Raw genomic sequence first — 12,460 nt, forward strand, 5'->3', positions numbered from 1 at the left:
AGTGCACAAATAGGGTGATAGAGGATCACCCTGCCTCAAACCTCTTTTTCCTTGGAAGAACCCATGAATCTCTCCATTGAAGGACACAGAGAAAGACGACGAAGTGACACGCTCACGGATCCAATCCACCATGCGACGAGAAAACCCAAACAAGCTCACAGTGTGAATAAGGAAACCTCAATCAACACTATCATAACATTGTGAATGTCCACCTTAAAAGCACATCTAGGTGGACTAATAGGCCTGTGGTAGTTAAAATTCCTTGGGCTAGTAGCATATTGTCACTAAGTCTCATACCCGGAACAACACAGATTACGTCTTGTCAATAATATCCTCCAGACTGTCTTTGATTCTATTAGCTAGAATTTTTGAGATGTACTTATACACAACATTGCAGCATGAGATGGGATGGAAATCAAAAACAGTTAACGGGACATCCTTTTTCGGAACCAAAGCAATAATGGTAGCATTAACTTCCTTTAGCATCCTCCCATACCTAACAAAATCAATGATTGCCATCTAAATCTCAGGCCCAACTGTATCTCAAGAATCCTTGAAAAACATTGCTGAGAACCCATCAGGACCCAGGACTTTATCATCCCCAATCGAAAAGATAACCTTGCGAACTTCATCCATAGTGACAGGTTGTATCATACAAGAATGGTGCTCTTCCGAAATTCTACAAGGGAACATGTCACAATTGTTCTCCAAACAGACAACAGAGGGGCCTACATTTGGAAGATTCTGGTAGAAAGACACAAAGGCGTTAGCCAAATCCTTATTCTCAATCACATCACCTGAGCCAGAGAGAATTTTGGCAATTCTTTTAACTCTCTAAGAGGATTCAAGAGACCTTTGAAAAAAAAGTTGAGTTCTGATCACTCGTACTTAATTAGTGCACTTTAGATATCTGTTTAATGAATCTTTCTTCATCCAAGTGGGTCATTCTGAGGGCCGACGAAAACACAACCTCATGCTCACCAATCTCACAATTATGAGGGTCACAGTCAAGGGCAAGCTGTAACATCTCAACATCCCTTCTAAGAATCTCCACTTTTCTACTAAGATGACCTTGATTCCTATTGACATTTCTAAAGAAAGGCTTTAAGGATTTCAACTTACTGACAACAGAACACATATGCGCCTTCACATGACAAACATCCTAACTCTTCTTTACACCATCTAGAAACTCAAGTTTATGCACTAGATAGTTGAAGAATTTAAAAGGACGGGCCTTCAAAGAGCTATTCTTAGAGAAAGAAGTAACATAGGGCTTATGGTCACTAAGACCTTGTGGCTAAAAAAAGTCCCGACCCTTGGAAACCTTCTCACAAAGGAAGAATTACTCATTACCCTATCAAGCTTTTTAAGGACCCAATTATTGCCATGAGGTTTTCCACTCCATGAAAACATAATACCCACTTGACTCAAATCCTCAACCTCTAAGTCTTCAACACAATTTCGAAAATAAAACATCCTTGAAGAGACAACAGATGAGCTCCTTAAGCTCTCACTAAGATTAAGAGTCACATTAAAATCTCCCAGGATAACCTAGGGGCTACCCCCTGCGGTAATCTTGTGAGCCCTCAAACACTCCCGTAACTCACGCCTTAAAAGTAATCATTATCAACATAAACAAAAGAGGAGAAGAAACTATCCCTATCAGTAATCTACCTAATGGAGCAATGGATAACCTGATTTGTCATCCCACAGACACCTACACTAAACACCGAAGGGTCCCAGCTAATAGCAATATGACAACCCCACAACTCATATTCACCATTAGAAACCCACTCCCATATACTAAAAACGCCATAAAAAACATGCTTCACATTCGATCTTGCAAAACAAGTCTCCAACACAACACATAATGTAAGCTTCTTATCTTTAATAAGGACCTTAATCTTTTTTTTTTTTTTTTTTGCTTAATAGGCTAGTTAAGACCTCTAATGTTCCAGCAACTGATACTAATCATGGATGGGAGAGAGGGTTTGAGGGCTGGTATTAGACTTGACAATACGGGCCGATAGGTTGGGTCCAAATGAGTGCAGGTACAACAGGTATGGGCCCAAAACGGGTCCAAAATATTTGACCTGCACGCTACCCTATGCGGGTATGGGTGGACTTGGAGTATTTTAATAGCTAAACTAATGCAGGATGCTTAAGTCATCCCCTAATCAAGATGTTGGCGCAAAAAAGCATAACATCCAACAAGAAATTTACAAATCGAATAGCTTAAGAAGTGGAACGCCAATCATTGAAGCATAACAAACACTTTTTATGAAAGAAAAATTAGTGGAACACACACCAACACAACATAACATTCTTCTAAGGAAAATGAACATCCATCACTAAAGATAGGAATTTTTCATTCACCATAATTAGATCCTTGGACTTATTACCTCTCTGACACATGCTCAAAAATAGAAGAATAAACAAAATTTGTTTCATGGTCCCTTTTTGCTTCCTTCTCAATTCCTTTAAAAGATAACCCAATAAGACATGAAACAAAACTTTGCATTACAATTATGCATTAGAAAAAACCTAACTTGAAAGTGATTACATATCAAAACTTATGTATTCATCGACACCATCTAGGCAGTGCAACACACCAAAGTCTCTAGATACCATCCAAACCAAATTCAGAAATCAAATACCATAACAGAGCATACTAGATTTCTACGCCATTGACCTCATTCTAGCATCCCCATCATACAAGAGCAAAGTTGTTTTTGTGGGATTTCCCCATCAAAGAATGACATCTTCGATGCATCTTCACATAGGCATCACTATTTGACTCATCCTGACAAAATGAACCACAAAGTATCACAAGGGTGAAGATCGAAGATGTCATTTAAGGTTGTGGGTGGCCACTGCACCACGATGTGGTAGTCGACGTGGCCTCTTCGTGGAACCAAGGAGGGCGTGGCTATGGCCATGGCAGCCGCTGCCATTTAGAAAGCACCCACACTGGCGGCCAAAAGCATGAGAAAATACCTAGGTTTAGGGGTGTAGTGTGTTCAATTCATTTTATGCCCCTTGAGTCCTTGACTGCTTGTGAGGTTTGTTTAAGTCAAAATTGTCTTTTTCATTTATTTATTTATTTTTACATTTTATTGGGTCTTCATTTCTTATTAAGGAAAAAAGATAACAGAATTAGGAAAATAATTTGAGTTCTGATTATTATTTACTGGGACATGTTGATGTACATACTAATAATCTAATTTATATTTTTTATTCTTCTTTTTGCATAAAAATTTCTAATTAATTGCCGTGTTGGCTATAATATGCACATATCCCATAATTAGTCCCAAAATTAAAATATATATTACAGTAGATACTCTTAAAATCTAATTAGGTATGGGATTAAATAAATTAAAAAAGGTAGAGCAACATCATATAAATAAATTAAAATAAATCTTTTAAAATCTGTTGACTTGTTGACCAATCTTTTAAAACATTGATCAACAATGAAGATGAAAAGGGTGACTGTTAAAAAAAAAAAAAAAAAAAAGATGAAAAGGTGACTTATCAAAAAAAGAGATGAAAAGGTGACATTTTTTCATTGGAAATTGGAGGGACTACATCGGACTTTATGATTGCTGCAAGCTTCTTTGACAAGCTTTCATCCTACACGGCCAGTTGTCCAAGATTATGCAAAAAGTTAGCTTCTGTTTCCCAACACACACAATATCCACAAAACCAGTGTATCACAAAGTAATGAAAATACAAACATTTCTGGGTGACTCTTTCCGTTTACAAACACTCAAACGGAAATAATCAACATAACATTTAAAAGTGATTTTGTTATTTTTTCATAACAAAAAAAGGGCCCATTTGCTTCATTCCCTAACAAACATCTGACCTTCACTTAAATGCAATTCCCAGTTTTAGATTTTCATTCAAATAGAATTTATTAACAACTTCAACCTATTGCTACTAGGGAAGTGAAGGGACTTGCAATGGGAGTATCGAAGCAACTGAGGCTTGCTCCTGTTCTTTGTACAAGTACACCACCAAAATTCACGTACCTATTACCAACATCAGTACAAAGAAAAGAGCCCAACCTAATTTCATTGTGCACTAACAAAAAGAAGAAAAAGAAGTGAGAGATAGGGATGAATTATAAGAACAAAAACAAAATCTACAAAAAATTCGTCGTCCAAACCACAGTTCTCTTCTTTTCGTCTTACCTGCTATGCACTGGTTTCTTTATATTAACAAGAGTAAAAACTTATAAAAAAGAACAAAAAGGAGTTATAGATAGGGATTAATAAGAACAAAAACAAAAGATACAAATAATTCGTCGTCTAGACCACAGTTCTCTTCTCTTTGTCTTACCTCCTCTGCGTTGGTTTCTCTGACTTAAGTTTTTTTAAATCAACGAGAGGAAAAACTTATGAAAAAGAACAAAAAAAAAAAAAAGAAGAAAAAGAAAAAAAAGTGAGAGATAGGGATGAATAAGAAAAAAACAAAAGTCTTACTTGCTTGGTCTCTGGCTCTGTGTGCGCTTGTCGTCCAAACCACAATTCTTTTCTCTTTGTCTTACCTTCTCTATGCTGATTTCTCTGACTTAGGTTTCTCTAAATCAATGAGAAGAAAAACTTATGAAAAAGAACAAAAAAAAGTGAGAGATACAGATTCAGAAACATCATCCAATGGTATGAACGACGTAACATAATTTATGAGCAATTCACCTCTAGTAGGAGGGATGAACAGGTGGACCACTCCCTGCAATAAAAAAAAAAATCAACCAAATTTACAAAATTAATTAATCAACATATCTTTTAAGCGACATTTAAAATAAATACATATTCAAAAAACAAATCCTTCAATCTTACCTGAGCCGCTTGAATTTCCACTTGAATTTTATCATAGTCCCAATAGGTGCTCTTCTCGGTATGCCACCACAACATCATAGGAAATGGGATCAGTGTCTCATCCAATGTTTCCTTCCGCCCCCTCGCCTTACCAAGGGTAGGGATAGCCTCGTACAACCAAACCTACATTGTAAAAAAATAATTCATATCAGATTTAAAACACATGTAATACAAAACAAATAACAAAAACTTATTAATATTTACCTGCATTGCCCACGGAAAGCCGAACAAATTATAAGTGCTCGCTTTATCATTCTCCATGTATTGGTAGCGTTTTATCACCATATCTTTTCCTTTGGAGGGAATCAATGGTTAATTGGAACGATAACCTTCCTCATGGATAAGAATTAAAGAATTCGCCATTACTTGCAAATCGCACCCAGTCAAAGTTAATGGCTTTTATTGAGTCATAAGCCATAAGGATGGAACGTACGAACCATATCAAACAAATTCATAACTTCTCTGAAGAGGTATAATTATTGTCATTCGCATCTAACCTCTCCTCTAAATCATGCACCGAAACTGACTATTGTCTCCTCATAACCTTTCTAACAAAATTTTCGGCTGCCTTGCTCTTCTTTACCCTTTCTTCCACTTCTACTTTTAGAAATGGTCCACAATTAAGGTCTGTCATAAAAAATAATTCCATCATCCCAAAACACATCGGCTTCCCGTCCACTATAAACCACATTTCATTTCTCTTTTTGCCTCTAACTGAGTGCAACAAAAGATAATGTGCAGTCTAGAAGCCCCTGTTCCAATTTTCACCTAACTCCGCAAAATGACTGAAATAACTCCTTCTAAACCAGTCCATACCTTTCCTTTGCCTACCTAGATTCTCCTTAATTTTGGAAAAGACTTGCCAACTTAACCTTATCGTAACCCTTGCAGGGAAGTATGGTACAATAACAACCTCAAGCCCATTTTCCTTAATATTTATGCTTCTAGAACACTGCATAATATATATAAATTGAATATAAGCATAGGAGCACCATGCCAAAAAGAAACCAAAACAAGCAACATGCTGCGTATTTGGGGGATATGGACTTGGTGTTGGTCTGATCGGAGAAGTTCGGGTGATTGATGCATTTTGTCGAGCACTTGGAGGGCATCGGGGGAGTGGGTGTTTTTGGCTTCAAGAGGACTAGAGAAGCCAAGTCAGGCCCTTGGGAGGCTTTCGTGGCAGGTTGGTTGGCTGGAGTTGGCAGAAGTAGGGTTGTGAAAAACCGGTTAACCAAACCGATTAGGGCATTTTTCAAACTGAACCGAAAAATCGGTTCAAGCAAAAATCCAAACTGAAACCGAACCGAATCAATGCTTAAAACGATTTTAAACCGGACCGAAAAACCAGTTCGAAAAACCGGTTAACCGACTTGAACCAAATTTTAAATATAAAAAATTTAATCTTCTTTCAATCCAAAGCATTCCCTTCGGAGGCAATAATAGATTTGATTATCTCATGATTAATCTTGGAATGACGCCCTGAAGGTCTACAAAAACTCATAACAATAAGTTCTAAACACAATAACACAAGAAAACAAATTAATCAGAAATAGAGATTAGAAGGAGAAGCCATGTACCTCAAAAGTTTCGTTGACGATAAGAAATTTCTAGAACTAAGACTAAGAGGAAGCCGTTTCTTTCCTCTCCATGCCAAAGAACTCAAGTTTCAGTCGCGAGAAAGGGAGAGTATGAGAATGGAATTTGAATACTTGAGAGAAAGAGGAGATGACAACTTAAATGGTAAATTGGGAGAGAGAATGAAGAAGCATGAACCACGAGGTACACATCTACACATGAGATGTAGAAATGAGAGAGAAAGAGAGACGCCTAGGGGTTGGGTTTGGTTTGACTTGTAAATGCACACTCTCCCATGTTCTTGACAATATTAAATAGGGGAAAAAATATTACTTTTTTTTTAAAAACCGGTTTTGGTTAATCGGTTTGAAAAAAATCTATAAACTGAACCGGATAATCGGTTTATGAAATTTTGAAAACTGAACCGGTTTACAAAAAAACCGAATTTTCGGTCCGATTTTTCGGTCCGATTTTTGGACTTTTTTTCACACCCCTAGGTAGAAAAGTAAGAAAACACATATGGGGGGCTGGGACTTGCCTACGCATGTAGACACCTACGTATGACATAGGCTTACGCGTGGGCAGCCCTGCAAAATGCAGCAAGCCCCCAGCCCCTCTTTACATTTCCACACTCTTAATGTGGATTGCATTTTTAATGTGGTAGTTCGTTTTTCTATTTGACTACTAGTAGTTTGCTATAAAAATATGTCATTTCTACAAAGAAGAAGAAACTTAGAAGCCGACAGAAGAAATTGAAAGCTTATGACCTATCCTCTCTGTCGAAGTTTTGTCCTGATGTGAAAATTTTCTTCAAGTTTATATGTAGAAAATAATTTACTTGATAATATTTTCTGAGGATGTTTGTAAAACCAACTTCTAGATACAAACATCCTCTAGATTTACCTTAAAGCCACCTTTTATTTTTTGTGATGTATTTGTTGCTTTTGAGATACACATCAAGAAAAATTTTGGATTACAAGTTTCAGATTGTGATCAGTTCGCACATCGGCACATGTATCTTATTAACCTAAAATTAATCACACAATCAACATATTTTATTTGCTGCTGTGCAATATTTTTCCTATTTGATTAATATGGCAGCATTATGTTCTCTTTGCTGTTGTGCAATGTTTTTGCTTGTTAGGCAGGATGCCTGAGCATATTTTTTTGATGAAATCTACCAGTCTTTATTCTTTCTTGACTTTTGTTTAAGAAACAATGACATTCCAAGTATGTGAGCATGTATCTAACTTTCACGATTTTGAGGTTGAAAGTACGGTGAAAGAAGCCCTTGAAAGGGGGGGATTAAGTAAATTGTTAAAATTACAACATATACCAAAACTTTGTGCACCTATAATCAAGGCATTGGCTGCCTCTTATCGGAGAGATACATCTTGTTTTAGGCTAAATGATAATGTTTTCCTTCACTTAGGTTTAGAAGATGTCCTTCACATCATAGGGTTGCTTATAAAGGGCAAACCTATTTTAGGTTTAAAAAGTGATGGGAAACTTTTGTAAATAAATATTTTCCAAGAGCTCCAAATGATTTTTTCATTAAGAAGAGGGGGGTCCAATTGAAAATGTTAAGAGGGATGACAACTAGAAGGGTCAACATCCCTAACAATTAATTCCATCACCAGGAGAATCCAAGAAACATGAATGAGAGTTTGTTTGTGTGTATGTTACCTAAGCAAGCAGCGACCAGTGAAGACTAGAGAAGCGGCGACCGATGGAGAATGGAGAAGCTTTAACAAAGAGTGAGTGAGTGAGTGAGTGTGAGAGACGAGAGTGAGTGTGTGAGACGAGAGTGACAATGGCTTTAGAGATTGGAGATGTGGTGACGGTGGAAATTGGAGAAGCTTTAATCAAGAGTGAGTGAGTGACTATGAGAGACTAGAGTGGGTGAGTGTGAGAGACGAGAGTGACGGTGGCTTTGGAGATTGGAGATGTGACGACGGTGGAGACTGTATACGTGGCTCTGGAGAGTGGGGACTGGAGAAGCGACGACGGTGGAGTTACCTGGGTAGCAGCGACAATGGAATGGCGTGAGTAGCGGTGACGAAAGAGTTGTTTGAGTGAGTGTGAGATGGAGTTGCATGAGTGAGTATGAGAGAGAAGATGAGTTACAAATTAGGGATTTCAATTTACTAATTAGTTTAAAAAAAAAAAAAACAAACAGGTACCCGCGGGTAGGGCTGTAAATGAACCGAATTTTTCGCGAATAGCTCGATATTCGTTCGATAACTGTTCGACTCAACTCGATAATAAACTATTCGCGAATAGTTCGATGTTCGTTCGATAATATGTTCGATTCGAGTTCGAACATGGGATGTTCGTTCGATTATGTTCGTGAACATTATACGTTCGACTGATCCATCTGTTCGATTATCGTTCGTTTATGTTTGAAAAACATGGTATACATTATTATAATTTATATATATATATATTTTTTTTCTTTTTTATATTATGTTTGGTTTAGTTTGGATGAATTTTTTTTTAATGGTAATCAATAATAAAATATTATGATGCTTTTTTTTTTTCTTATATATATAATATGTTTGGATTTTTTTTTTCTTCCAAATCTCATCAATAATTAAATATATAATATATAGCATTTTAATTAAAAATTAATAAAGTATTATGATACATAGCATGACAAATTTAATAACATAATAGATTGTATAATCAAGTGATATATAATATAGTAAATCCAATAATTTATTAGCTTCATATTTTTTTTAATTTAATCAATAATTAAATATTATAAGATAGCATTTCAATTAATAAATAATAAATATAGTATGGTAAATTGATTAACATAACATATTGTATAATCAAGTGATATATAGCATAACAAATTTAATAATATAATAGCTTAGTTAAATATAGTATGGTAAATTGATGAACATAAAATATTGTATAATTAAGTGATATATAGCATAACAAATTTAATAATATAATAGCTTAATTAAATATAATATGGCAAATTTATGAACATAACATATTGTATAATCAAGTGATATATAGCATAACAAATTTAATAACATAATAGCTTAATTTAATAACAAATTTAATTTACTGAGTTTTTATTGATTTATTTAAAATATAAATATAGATAGAAAGTTGATTTATTTTCAAATGCTGAATTAAATAGGTATGAATTATAAATTGTTGTATATTTATTTTTTAGAGCATGAATTGGAAACTTGGTGTATATTTTTTATTCAAACAGGTATTCGAACAGGTGTTTACAAGTTATCGAACAAGTTATTCGAACAAGTATTTACGAGTTAGTCAAACGATCACGAACTGATCGTTTTGTTAATCGAACGAACTCGAACAGTCATCCTGTGTTCGTTCGAGTTCAAACACGAATTCAAACACTCCTTCATGCTTATCGAACGAGTTTCGAACGGGGGTGTTCGTTCGTGTTCGGTTCGATTGTACGCCTACTCGCGGTACCCTTTTCACCCGTTTTCAAAATGGGCTGGATCGGGTATGGGTAAAAAAAAATGAGTCCAATGTAGTGGACTCGTACCCTACTGGTCAACCCGTGGATCCGGACCCATTTTGCCAGGTCTAGCTAGCACATCCCCCTCTAGGACATTTCTCAAAAGAACCTCCATTCATGACAAATTCTACCATCGAAACCTAGTTAGAGTCAACATCCGAACCCTCCAAGCTCGATTCAGAATTCGTTTCCATACCCTTATCAATTAAGCACGATTGACCCTAATTAACCATCACTAATTCCCTATCGCCATCATGTTCAGATGCTAAGCATTGGAACACATTACCTGTTCGGATACCTTTTTTCCACTTGCTAAGTTGAAAAAAGTTATTATTTTTAGAGCTCACAACCTTTTTAGACTTCGAACAAGGAGAAGGAATATCATTGGCAATCCTTGAAGGATCTACAGGGTTACTCGAAATAACAATCTGATTTGCCAAGGAGATACCCACTGAGGGTTTTAAATCTGCCTTGCCTTTACCCTTACGGTTAACTTTAATAAACCCTTTCTTATCACCTTGAGGGACCTTTGAAGAGTCCCTTACGGGGCTCTTTTCTACAGCTTTCGGAAGAGATGGGTAAGATTCCTGTGCATGCCCAAACACTTGACATCTTGCACACTGAGAGGGTCTCTATAGGTGGCCAACATGAGCCTCCATAGTTCTTGGTTCACAGTTTTCATTCATAGGCATTTTCATTCTAATCAATTCTGGCAATTTCCGGGTAGCATCAACTTTGATCAAGATGTTAGCAAAACCAATGCGGCCTAACCAATCAGGACACATTTCATCGGTAATATTATTAAGGACTATAGGTCTACCCACCGTGCTCGCCATATAGCTTAGCCCTATTAGACTCCATAACTGTAGAGGCGCATCAAAGAACTTTACCCATAGTGGAACTGACTTTGGGGAGACTTTGCTAAGTTCCAAGTCAGGATGCCATTTCTAAAGCAAGATAGGCTTATTTTGGAAAAGCCATGAACCATCCTCCAAACAATCCAACATAGCCTCTTCATGTTCAAATTTGAAGAAGAAAAATCCCTTATCGTTAAGCATCATTTCCTTTATACCGTACTTCTTCCACATTTTCATAGGAAAATGTTGCTCCATGTGAAACGAGGGTTTTTTTTTTTTTTTTTTTTTTTTTTTTTTTTTAATCAATGAATGAACCAACCAAACTGTTTTCCATTTTTTTTCCTACCCTTCTAGGCAATTGACAACGCAGGCAACCCATGACATACCATCATGTTCAAACGAGGGCTGAAAAGAACATAAGTTAGTTTTTTTTTAGCTTGAGACTGATTCTGACTAATCCCCATCCCCCTTCAACACTTAGGCACCACCTTCAGAAGAATTTCTAGATAAGACTTGAAGCTGGACTCACCATAGAGCCTCCGACCCTAATGTCGACCCAATAGAAACCCCTAAACCATGCTTGTAGGCACCTGAACGCCAGCCTCCTTGACATGACTACGATGGTATTCCTAGCCACAATCGCCTAAACCTTGACCTCGTTGCAACTGACATCGACACCTAAGAAAAACCCCAACCTTCCTAAAATTCCTCATAGGAGGACTATGTAACGGTCTCATTATTACTACCCCTAACTCTGAATTCACCACATTTTCATGGTGATGACCACCCCTTCGATGGGTAACTTCTGAATCCTGCAAGTCCACAATGATCCTAGATCAACTCCTAATAACATCTTGGGCATTGCCACTCAAAACAGGTTCTCCATTCCCTTTCATATCGACGACACATACCCTCACCAGTGGACACATACCATCACCAATGGACACAACCCTTTTTTCATCAAACCCATCCCCACCATTTTCTTAGAAAAATCAAAACACTCAACCACGCCACCCACCTCAGCATCGTTACCACTCAAATACATGGAGTCCTTTCCCTCTGTAGATTTGAATGACTAACTGCTCATCCCTTTGCTTCTCACAACGCCTGAGGAGCTGAATTTTTGCCCTTGACCCATCAGCGGAGTCCCTAGCTTCATAGAAGCAGTAGAAAAAGAAGAAAAAACGATCAAAAGAAGACAAGGAAAACCAAAGAAAACCACCCCAACCCTTGGAGCAAAACCCCATCCAACGACCTTGAGGGCCACGTTGACGACGACAACACAAAGTGTAGGGCAACGTAGCAACACAGAGAACTTTCTCTTTCTATCTCATGCTTGAAGGGTTCTTTTTTTTCCATTTTCTTTATCTTCTCTTAAAGCTGTCTAAAATCATATTGAAATCCATATTAACTTGGTACCTTTTCTCTTAATAGTTTCACCTTATGGATCTTGATTATTTAGAAAGCTAAGATAATTGTTTTTTTTTTTTTTAATTTTGGGATTTTTTGTTTTGCTATGAAAGTGAAGAAAAAATAATTTTTTTTTATATTTGGGATTTTGTTGTTTGGTTTATAAAAAACAAAAACAAAACAAAAAAAAAATATTAGTTTGAATGCTGATTTAGGAAATTTTA

The sequence above is a fragment of the Pistacia vera genome, unplaced genomic scaffold (assembly GCF_008641045.1).
Source record: "Pistacia vera cultivar Batoury unplaced genomic scaffold, PisVer_v2 Contig271, whole genome shotgun sequence".
Classification (NCBI taxonomy): Eukaryota; Viridiplantae; Streptophyta; class Magnoliopsida; order Sapindales; family Anacardiaceae; genus Pistacia; species Pistacia vera.